Source organism: Ambystoma mexicanum, chromosome 6q (assembly GCF_040938575.1).
Source record: "Ambystoma mexicanum isolate Mex_15411 chromosome 6q, UKY_AmexF1_1, whole genome shotgun sequence".
Classification (NCBI taxonomy): Eukaryota; Metazoa; Chordata; class Amphibia; order Caudata; family Ambystomatidae; genus Ambystoma; species Ambystoma mexicanum.
Genome location: NC_090937.1, coordinates 749,416,790 through 749,429,317, shown reverse-complemented (window position 1 = coordinate 749,429,317; position 12,528 = coordinate 749,416,790). Strand labels below are relative to the sequence as shown.

Sequence of the window (12,528 nt, the reverse complement as noted above, 5' to 3'; positions counted from 1 at the left end):
GGGGGTGCGGGGGGGGGGATTCCCCTTTAGGTCTCTGGTGACACTTTCCTGACTAGAATCCACATTCTGAGAGTGGTCTTGAAGGCGGATGTTATATTAAAGTCCCACAGCAAGGTATTCTCCCACTGCATGTACAACGGGCTACAGGCCCTTGCTGTTTTCCTGAATAATCGACTTTTCTCTGACAAATCCTAATATGAGCCTCATCATGGACACAAATGATGGTGTGCACCCTTAGGATTTCAAAACCCCTCAAGGTCAGGCATATATATACCATGCACCCGGTCTTGGTTTGTACGAGTGCTCTCACAGGACGTACAATAGGCACACTTCTAGTTGATGGTAGTTTACCTTGTTTCTAGATGGGGTACACGTAGCCTGCGGGGTGGACCAACCTGGAACACTAGTTCAAATCCAGTACATTGTACCACAGAGCATCCCTGTTTGGGCGAGTGGGCTTTCCCCACCACACCCGACTGTTGTCAGCAGCCTTCCAGATAAGAAGTGTACATGTCTGTTTCACATCCTAACAGATAAACAACAAGCAATTACTCAAAGGTTCTGATCATCCAATGGAGAAAGTAAGGCTTAAACAACACTGCCAGTTTCAAACCTTCAACCAGCAAGTTGCACATGTACCACTGCAGCAAATACATTAACACACTGTGCTAGCTTACCCAGGTAAGTTTTTTAAGAGGCCCCGCCTATGTGCCCATCACATCATTTACTACCATTTTATGGCTCTCCCCGCTCTGCCTGACAAAACTAGCTGAAAAGCCAAAGAATTCCTAAACTAATCAATTGTAAATGCCTGCTGTAATCGTTAACTGTGGGAGGCATTTACCGTTTCCCCACCGAACGCAGGTGAGTACAGATGACATTGTCTTTGTTATTTGCTTTTCCACTACATGGAAGAAATTAGCAAAGTCATGGCGGTTTGCATTTCAGCGCAAATGAAGGTGGTCCCCTCCATGCAATATCCTCCTTAACGGAAAATGACCCGCAGGCTCCATCAGAAGAGAAGTTATGGCATTGTGGCTGCCGACTGAATAGACCACGCTTGCGAGCCAGAACCCAGTCTTCCCTGCACTCACCTGTATGCAGGAGAGGAACACAGTCCTAGTATGAATGAGCAGCTGACAGCACTCACAAAGGCAATGGTGATAGTCTTACATCGGGGAGCCTCATACCCAGAACACTGCTTCTGCCCGACTTCAAAATGGCACTGCAATCTTCAACACTGCATGAACACCAATTACCAACAGGAGATTATTATCGGTTACAATTGGGAACCCTCATTAAAAGGAAATGTGATGAATTTGATGGAGCCATTACTGTTTTCCCGGGGGCGACTTCCTTCCATGTGCCAGGGGACGGCAGTCGCTACCTTATCCTGACCCTGGGGGCGACTATATAAGGGAGGATTACATAGGAGGGAACAAGCTCCAGTAAGGAGTGGTGCTATATGGGACATGGTCTCCCCCTTTCCCTGATGAATCTTCTGTACATAACACCCTAATTGCCTATTGTGATTCTTTCCCTGCTCCCTCAAAGGAGAGTGCTGAATTTCTCTCAATCCAATCTACAGACCAACTTTCAAACACCGACTTGCCCTTAGAACATGTTAAAACCATTCCTCCAATGTTTTTGTGCAAGTTAGTTAAAAGAAGCTACTGTTCCCATAAATACCTTAGCACTGCGACGAGGAAGAGGAATAGAGTAATACAGAGCAGGAGAAGACCCGAGCACAGGAAACGCTCTAGATGTTGAGAGCGTGGACCTTTGCCCAGAATGTTTAAAACAGGATCACCAGAAGAAATGGCAGTCTGTTGTTGGGAGCAGTTGGTTTGTTAGTTTCCACTCGTTCGGCGCATGTGCTGATTTGAATATAGAGGTTTCCTCTGTCGTTTCCAGCTCTGGTGCATTGAGAAATTGAGGTCCAGCACTAAGCAGCCATAGCCCACACCAATGGTAAACTCTTTCCTACTACCCAATCACAAGCCTAGTAAGGGTTTGGACCAACCATGGACGGACTCAACACCTTAATCACTCACCCTGAGGTGTTCATCACTACACCACCACAGTGACTTTTTCACAACAAGGACCAACCCATCTCTTCAAAGGTTAGGGAACACCCTGCTCTATTGACTATCATACAACGGGACCAGCCTGCCAGGCATCACAATCTATGGAGATTGCACATCCGCTGAAACATCCAATTTTGTGGCAGATGGCTATCCACCTTGACATCCCCCATGGACACCCCCCTTGCGGGTGCAACTTTGACCAGCATTTCAAGGACCGTCACAACCTACGGGCCACAGGTCTAACCCCACAATGGACCCAATCACCCTCATGGATAACAACCCACCGTGCCTCGGGGCCACTTCATCAACCGCCCTAAGTGGCACATACTGACAGGCACAGTGGGATATAGCCCAAACCTCTATGCATGGCTCGCCACCTATTGTACACTCCAAAGGGCCCACCGACCTCTTTGGGTGACACCCACAGCTTTATCACAGCTTTTTCGCGCACACCAACCTGTGTGTTTTCGGTTTCTTTATTTAATTTTATTTTCACAGGCCAACTGCCATTATACTGCACGACTGTTCGCATTGATTATTTTTGCCTCCCTGGGACACCACAGCCACATTTATCCGGGGATCAGGGACTTATCAGGGACCCAGAACCATTCTCCAATTACATTCAGGCACCTAGGCCACTTCTCTATCGCCTCTCTGCCATTTAACAACCATGGACAAGATAGTCCTTTGTAGCTGGATCCGATGGCAGAGACGCAACAGCATTAGGAGGCAAGATATCCATTAGAGAACGCGGCAACCTCCGCTTTATGAATTAATGCACTTTAGTATTTACTTATGGAGAGCTCACGCTCTCACCACTGCCAGCATGTGTCCCCTCTCACCAATGGAACCCCAGGGAGGAGGTCGCTCGAGCACACGATCCTGTGCCTTTAACTAACCACCACCCGGCAACCCCCACGAATATCAGAACCTCACTGAGGGAAATGATTGGGAATTAACCCAATATCTGCTATTTAGAAGCACCGAACACGCGGCATGTGACCCTTCTCCCACTCCTCATATGGCCCCCTCGATGACAGGGCACTGGGCACCTCAGCCCTCACTCCACGCAATCACCACCTTGCATTTTCCCCACTATTCAAACCTTATTGCAGCTAACTTTTGGGATCTCATCCCAGGGCCCATTTTCAAGCGGCTCTCAGCACATGGCACCTGACCCTTCTCCCGGTCCTCCTGAGGTACCTTGAGAGAAGGGTCACGGGGGACCTGAGCCCTCACTGCGCCCAACCGCCACCCAGCACCCTCAATATCATACCTAGTAATTTTATCAACCAGCATTAGGCTCATTGTTACACCCAACACACGGGCTCAGTAATTAGGGGACCAATTCCCAGCATGCAGCAAGGGTCACCCACCTACTCACTCCATTTCACTCACTCCAATTCAACCACGGTATAAGCATACAAGGGCCTTATGGCAGACATTTTATTTGATGTAAATAGCAGGACTATGGGATACGGCCCACAACCCAACTGCACTGCACCTACCTTAACGGCACAGACCGAACTAGCACGGGACCTCACCGCCATTCTATCCATGACTTCCTAGGTAAACACCTCAGAAAAAATCAATAAGACAACGGCGGACTCAGCCTCACAACTGCCAGCAACGCAGGCCGAACTGGAAAGACCAGACATCAATGCACCCAGCATAGATCATGGCATACCTAAGCCCTCCATACACCAGGTGAGCCTTGCCCACTGATACAGCTCCTTCTGACCAATACTCGCACTTCCTGGACATGATTAACAGTCTCGTAGAAACTTTTTTCTCTCCCCCTGTCTTTTCAAAAACCTTTTTTTCCAATTATGACGCAACATTTTCATGTATATGTCAAAACATAACTAATTGTATGTTGGATTCAACTAATTTTGTAAACGGCATGAAATTAAATAACATAATGTGAACTCGGACACCATGTCACCTCATTTGGATGTTGCCAATGCACACATGTGGTTGAATAATGACACCCTGTCTAATTTAATCTCCTGTTTTGAACCACTTCACACTGGGCTATCATACTCACCTTGCACTGTACACGACTCTAATTTTACAAACTCATCCATTATCATGTATCTTTAAACCATATTGGTAGCCTTGAAAAAAACCTGCAAGGTTGAAACATGTGTCGGCACCACTTGATACCGCACCAACTGAACAATTCAATTGAACAAAAAAAAAAAAAAAAAAAAAAAAACTAACTTTTGTGGACCTCAATTTCTCCATGCACTAGAGCTGGAAACGATAGAGGAAACCTCTATATTCAAATTAGCATACGCGCCGAACGAGAGGAAACTAACAAACCAACTTCTCATACATACAACAGGCACCATGAGCACAGGCCTTTTTTAAGTTTCCACCAACTGGCTGCTAGTGCACCATAATAACAGACTGTAGGCACAGCAACCCACGGTTCCTGGTGCTCTTACCAAACTATTGTTGGGAGCAGGCTTCGTGTTACTGTGGAGTTGAGAGGACGACGTTGGAGCCAACCCGCTCAAGTGTTAACCAGAGGAAGGCTGTGTGAAGAAGATTCCATGCGGGAATGCCAGAACCACGTGAAGGGATCCTGTGCGTTTGCTGGTGGAAAGATGCAGCAAGACACTTAATGGACACCCACGAGCAGAAGAGAAGCCCAGACGGAACAACAGGAAGCAGGGATGCCAAAAGCCGAGCAGCGCGAGGAAGAGAGCATCTACAGACTGCGAGCAGACAGGGAAATTTCACAAAGAGCCGGTGAGTCCATGCTGGGACGAAGGGAACACCGGGGTGTATTGGTGAGCATTCTGCATGTTAAAATTTGAACAACCCATAGCGGATAAAGAAAGGATCACTTTTGTTAACATCGAAAGCGAGAAAGTAAAAGTACATTTAACACTGAAGGGAATTTTTGAAGCTTGCCCCTATGTACAGGTAATAAGAAACAAGAACAAGTTAGTATTTACAGGACAATGTGAATTAGCTAATAACGCTAAGGCGGTGAGTTACCAAGATTGGAAGTGTGAGCAAAACACTAACAAGTCAATATTCTATGGCCAAAAGGGCTAATGTGGTAAATTATCAAAAGTGGGATTGCAGAGACAGGCAATTACACGTCTGTGAATACAAGAAGCCCTGGCAGGCAAATATTCCAGGCAATTACAAGTGTGTGAATAAAGGGTAAGCGAGAAATCCTGGCAGGCGAGTATACCAGTTACTTGGACAACCAGAAGGCTAAAGATAATCGTGCCTAATTTTGGTATTGGTCAAAAGGAAAGATCAGAATTGTTATTTTCAGGAAAACAGGAAGAATTCAGGGGAAGGAAAACACCCTCTGGATTAAGGAGCAAAATCCTTGAAATAGATTTTGTTGAGTTATTCATTGGGTTTTCCATTTTTTAACATTTAAAAAATGCTCCCCAAGTAAAGACCAAAGATAGTCGAATATAATTTTGTATTAATCCAGAGAAAGTACAAGAACTACTGTTTGTGAGAAAACATGGTGAAGGATCCAGGGGAAGGAGACACCCTCTGGATTATGGAGCATTAGTTATTTATTCTTTTTCCCATTTGAACATTTTTGAAACACTGACAGCCAAAGACATCCTTTTCACCTTAAGATTTATTTCCTTAGACTTTGAGGGTTAGAATAGTACTTTGGGCACAGAACAGTTTTGTTTTAGACATCCGGACACCATCAGATCCTTAGATTTTAGTTTCATTAGGGAAACGCTTCTAGAGCAGGGACTGAAAGGCATTTTGCCAACCCCTTTTATTTATCAATAAAAGTATTTAGCCAAAACCATATCTAATATGTCAGAGTTCCATTCCTGACTTCACAGAACACTGGCCAGCGAAAGATTGCAAAGGGCTAATAACCAATAACAAACACAGCATGTGAGAAAGAGGACAAACGTATCAGTGTTAGCATTACATAATCCAAGAAATCAGGATCATTACTAAACAGACCAGGGCCATCCATTAATGTTGCACATGGCTACCAACTTGGCAGCACAAATTGTAGAGAAGGTGTACCAGGAAGAACCAGACATTGGGGGAGAAGGAGAGACGGAGGGATTTATGAGCTAGTTGAGACGATATATGTCCCAGAGAAGATGAGAAAGTAAAGTGCCTGCTGAAAGTTATATTCCAAACCCTGGCAGAGGGCTAATGCGGAGGAGGGAATGGCAAGAGCCTGCTGAGAACTATATCTGCTACTTGGGTAGGAGACCAACAGAGCATAGAAGAGATCTTAACCCTGGAGACTGAACTGTAGGTGTTGGGTTGCAATAAAACAGCCTGACAAAACCCTAAGCGAGGAGGAAGAAATACCTGCAGATAGGGGGGTCTGTGTGTGATCAATATTGTCATCAATGTAGGTGGGCAATTCTGGGATAGAGAGTACCGTTATCTGAACCAGACAAATACACAAACCCATGGGGGCTAGGGGAGACTGTCATGCCAAGAAAATCTAGAAGTAAAATGTGTGCTAGATCTGTGAGATGACTGAAGCTAGGAAGCCAGCAAAATACTAATTCGAGAATCTTTGGGAGGATCAGGACTACTATACCTTAAAAGTACTACACCTTACTATACAAGAAGCCTATGTTATTTCTATTGAAGGTATAGCCACATATCCGGTTTTACTAAATGCAAGTGCTAAAACTGACATAGGAAAAGAATGATTTCATTGAAAACAGGAAACTTATTTGAGCAATAAAAGGGTAGTAATTAATCCATGCAATAAGCTTGAAGCTCAGTCTCTCTTCTTGCATGCACTTTGGAAACCGAAAATGTACTTTCAGATGCAAGAATCTTCAGGCCACACTGATGCAAGGTCCAAAATGAGACTTCCTTGGCCTTTTCCAAATGAAATACTGTACAGTATTTCTGATCAAAGCGCTCACCAGTACCAGTTCTTGTTTAATAAATAAAAACTATATATATTACCTCAAATTGTTGCTATTCAGGAAAGGACAACCAAGCCCGTCACCCTTTGGAAGCAAATTATAAGTATGCTCTAAAACTAGCATCCAGCATGCCATATCCAATGCGCTTTGCTGTAAGCTTCGTTTATTTGTGGAAAATAAGGAGTCAACTTGTGCTCTTAGCCTATTGTTTTGCAAGCATTAAAACAGATAGTTCTTTGCCTAAATGGTGCTGCCAAGCCCAACATTGTGGAAAGGCCGCCATCAGATTCTGGCTGTGCCATTTTCGGGGGTGTCCACCACACAACCCCCTTTCTCGACGGCCCTCGCATCTGCCTCTTACCCACTGCGTATCCCTACCCTCCACTTACTCGGTCCCCCGTTCAGGCTCTAGAGGCTGTGCAAGATGCTCTTTTGTGCGTCATTTGTGGCCTCAGAACGCACCTTTATGCCTATGAGTTGCAACAAGCTTTGACTTGGATTGGATCCAATTTATTAAGGACTTCATGGGCCTTGTTAGGCTTGCCTAGGCTTAAGCCTCAGAGATCGGATTCCAGCCTCAAGTTCTCAGGAACACATGTAAACTTTCTGATAGCCACTTATTAACATGCAATATTCACCAACAAAAATGTATAATGTCTGTTTTTATATCATACATATGCAGCTTTGTAAACACGATCAAGAGTGTTTCAGAGATATTGAGATAGAAATAGGGAGCAGTCGATTATATCAATTACGTGCATATATATTCTAATAGATGGCAACATATTTTAATAAACAAAAGATTTGTAGTACATTGTTTTGCGAGCCGCACGAGTGCAGGATATGCTGCATTTAAAGCCTGCACAGCAGCACTTTGCAAATACGTTCTGAGCTCTGTACATATTGTATTTTCTGAATAGCCTTTAGGAATGCAGTTTATAAACACTACATATTAACTATGTCATGCATTTCGACTATATCATGCAGTGCTGTATGGTTTAAATAGGTCTGGCCATGCATCTGTGCGCTTATTTGGAGTGGATAATAAGTTGCAAAATCGGACCAGCTGCTTTCGGTGTCAAAAGCATAAGAATTGTTATAATTTGGTGAGAGTTTGTTATTCAAAATGTTGCATAAGCCTTCTTTTGTAATAAAGATATGCATGTATGAAAAAATAAATCTTTGAATCCAAATTCAATACTGAACTGAATACAACTAGATGGGCAAAGCGAATAGCGGATGATAGCCAAAAGGGAAAGTGCCCATTTTGAAAGTAACATATGGAGAAGAGTGCACTTGCGAAAGAATGCAACAGAAAGGTGGGGCATGAAAAAGACAACAAAGTGAACTTGTATGAATGCATACAGTGCAGCAAGGCCAAAGACTGGCAAGAAGTGTGTGACATGTTATGGCAAAGCCAAGAGGTTAACCAGGAGTGTGAAACTGCACACAGAGTCAAGAGGCCGACAAAGGGAAGCCAAGTGAATGTGAATCTGTACGCAGGGGCAAGTACAAAAGAACATGTTGGCGTTGGAGATCCTAGGGTTCCTGATTGCGCGACCTGCAATGGGTGGACTGTGTGGTCTGATAACTGCACCTAGACCAGTGTGCCCTACATTGTGAAAGTCAAAGGCATTGTGAAATACACCAAGAAGAAGCCCTGTGAGTGAACTGATGAGATGAACAAGGAGGGTCAAGTGGTCCGAGATTTGTGTTGAACCTTGAAAGACAAACAAATATCAGTTGCTACGTTGAAATCCTGGGGAAGGGAACCCTGAGATTTGATGAACTGCAAATGCTGTCTTGAAGACGAAGCCTCAAGGCCCTTTTTCTTTTGAACTGCGTTACCTTAAACTTGGGGAAGGGAACCTCGAGGATTTGTGGAACTGTTTTGAACTTGGGAAAAGTAATCCCAAAACTTTTGTCGAACTTTCTTGAACCTGGAAAAGGGGAGCTGAAAAGGAAGCCAAGACCTGGAAGAGGCTCAGAACGTTGTGCTTATCACCATTTCTTTTGGTATTGACATCCCTACACATCGTTTAGTATTAATTGTGAGGGCAAGGATATATTTTGGACACAGACTGACTTAAGTTGAACTCTTCGACTCAGACTTTCCTTAGTTTCGTTTCAGGTAGGGAAATACCACCTTAGCATAGAGCAGGTTAGGCCTTCTGCCATCCTGACATTTCATTTAAAAAACCATTTTGTTTTGAACTTGTAATCTGTTGTCTGTGTCTTGCTTCATGATACTCTCACAGTAGCCAGTAATGTCTGGGGGTTCCGAACAGGTAACTATGCCTAATTTGTTGCAGATTGGTGCAACGGTGTGGAATTGTTTAAGGAACAAACAAAGAGGTTTGCTGCTTCATATATAGAGAGATTAAACACATGGCTCTAAATTAGAGTTAATCAAATAGTTTACCATCAATCAGCTCACAAAAACCCCAATTAATTTTAACTAAAATCCATTTTAGCACTTCAATGCATTAGTGTACTACATGCCTCTTCAAGAAAAATACTGAAACAAAATATCGAACGTGTCCCTTGTCTTCAAGTCTTAATTCTAGCTCATTCCAAAAATTCACGATATCGAAACATAACGTATGTTCTTCTCCCCTTAGGTGAGGTAGCCAAATTGTTTAATTGTCCCTCTTAAAACCCAACCATTTAAAAGTGTTGAAAAGTGCCTTTGATGCTATTTAAAGGCAGTGCATTCTTTTAGAACGCTCCATGCCCGGTCTCGCGCCCAATACTACAGTTAGTTGATTTAATCAGTCTCATATAGGCTCTTCATTTTTCTCAACATGGAAAAAGCTCAGTATATGATTGTACTAGACAGGACTTTTCACCCAAGTACAGGATCTCCTTTTTGTCCCTCCACCATTTTTGCTTTTGTTTCAGGGTTTGTCTCCTTAAATGACAAGCTTCTGTCCAGATTTAACTGAATTAAATCACATTTTGTTCACACAGCTGATCCATACCAATATGGGGAATTTTCAGTTCTTCACTAACAAGTTGGATAGCTGTACCTCCAGGAAAACTAGTATTGGAAAACTAGTATTGGTTTACACAAAAGCACCCTAGGTTTGTCCATCCAAATAAATCTGCTTGTCGCTTTGGAGAAATGCAGAAAACAAGACTCATTGGGGTCGAGGGTCTCCACGTTGTACACATGCCTGCATGCTAGAATACAATTGTGCATTGCAGGCCATAAGACGTTTTGATGGAACAAACAGCATGCCTGTTTAAAAGGGCCGAATTTATCAGTTTCCAATCTGTGTGCAGACAACACAGTTCTGCATACAGTAACACAATGGTGTACTAATGCTGGCATATATTGTGCTGGGTGAAGAATCATGAAAAGTGATATACAGTGGCAGTGTTACCATATGTTGTGGTCAAATCTGCCAGCATCATGAATCGGAGGATTTGCAGGGCAAAGCTTCTGGCACCAGCATATATTTGGAGTGGCGAGCATAACTTCATGAAAGTAATTAGTGTCAATGCGGACATATTGTGGGAATTCGGCACAGCTTCATCAATGTGATATGGAGTGGCGATGCTGGCATAAATTGCGGTGGCAAGGCATAAGATAAGCAGCATTGCATCACAATTCACGATACTATGACTGTTTTTCATTTTATAAATCCTTTGGCACTAACTGCGACGTGATTTTAGAGAGGATGAGCACATGTTTTATTCTGTGCATCAAGCTCCAAGACAGCACAGGGCCTATACAAAGGAAAATGGAGACCCAGGCTACAGGCTGACCCCAACGCTTATTATTAATCACCACTTTGGCATATGGAAACAGCAGATAAGAGTGACTGCTGTGTGAGAGCTTTCTGTCTTTGGCTGTAAATATTGTGAGGGAGTCAGGATGGTACTAAACGAGTTAGCCCTCGTCTTATCGGCATCTCCTTCCTCCTCTGTTCCCAACATTTTTCTATGTCATTACTTTTTTGCTCACTTCTGCACCCTTCATTGATTTTCTTCCCCTTTCTTGTTCATTTTTCTCCCTCATTTATCCAGCAGACCAGATAACTTTCTATTTTACCCATCTCCCCTGAACTCTTCTCAGTTGCCCTGGTTTAATCTTTTCCTTTCTCACACCTCTTGCTTCCTAAGTCAATGGTCTTCTAATTTGCCTTTCTTCTCTGCCCACCTTTGCTGAGCTCTAGATTCAGCGAAGACTGCAATGTCCTTAGATATGATGGGCTTTCATGTGTGCGTGCAAACACTTATTGTGTGCATGCATATGAAAGGTTGGCGCGTGCATGTACGTGAAAGGCTGAGTGTGCGCATGTGACTCTTTGGTGTGGTGCATGTGCAAGGCTATAGTTTGTCTGTGTGAAAAGCTATGCTGCATGTGAAAGGTTGGGCGTGCAAATGTAAGACTGAGGTCTGTGGGCAAGTGAAAGTCTTCATTGCTTGTGCAGAGCTGTGGTGCTCTGGTATGTGTTGCTGCGGTTATTGTATATTGTACAGGTTACCATTTGGGCAACATCTTAATTCAATGACCGCACCAAAAGCTAAGATTGTGTTTAACCCTACTATTGGCAGGTTCTATATTCCGGACAAAGCTAACAAAGCATAGGCTAGTCTTTTTTTTATTAATGTACATGCCATACGGTAGCGATTTGATAGAAAAATGTGCATGCAGACGTCAGACTTTCATACCAAACGTGAACTTTGCTTTCCTTTTAAAGTTGACAGGTTGATCATTGGCACGGATGTGTGAAAAAAATCTTGAAGTCTCCCCATTTTTGAATTTTGACATCACTGCAAGTGATAGCACAGATTCAAGATGGCCACTGACACTAGATAGACGTGTCAACGGTAGCTCCCGAGACCGTGGTAAACAAGGCGGTTCCACCACCTCCAGAGCGCAGGCAATGAGGGCAGAACGGGAAGGAAACTGAGCAGAACCCTTGGAGCGGATCGAGAAGGCAAGGGGAGTTTGAAACTCGAGGTGCCAGGCAGAGAGAGGTGACGATGCAGGGCTGCGAGGAGCAGCGCAATGAGGAAGTGGAGGCGCGATCCGGCTGCAGGAGGAAGACCAGAGGTGAAGGAGTGAGGTGCGCACCGGTCGCAAGTCATGCTCTGGAGGAACGTGTTGCAGGTCCCAGGAGAAGAGCCGTGGAGGAGGGCGCGTGCCCAACCCGACAAGCACAGACAACCACAGAGGAGCTTGCCTGGAGGAGTGCTGACAAGTTGCAGGAAAGCTGCACCCAAGAAAAACGCAGTGAGTCAGGAGGATCATTCTCTGACCGGACCCGGGGCACCACCATGCAGCGCAATGCCCCTGAAAGGGGGCACGAAAAGTATTCCGCAGCCCCCCGCCAGACCCCCAAACACTGGAGTATGCTGCAGGGAGGAGGCAAAGAGAGCAGGGGGACCCAGGACTGATTCTGGGCTGGGGATCGTCGGCGGAGGCCCCACTAAATGCTGGGGATCGAGAGGAGCCCACAGCACTCATGCCCAAGGCGGGAACACCCATGCTCACAACAGTAGGCAGCCCAGTGATAGGG

The 12,528-nt window shown here is 44.5% G+C and overlaps 1 protein-coding gene across 3 annotated transcripts in view; it reads right to left on the bottom strand.

The window, feature by feature from the left end:
- FHIP1A (FHF complex subunit HOOK interacting protein 1A) overlaps positions 1 to 12,528 on the bottom strand; it is an 839,659-nt gene that overhangs the window by 629,743 nt on the left and 197,388 nt on the right. The window lies entirely within an intron of this gene.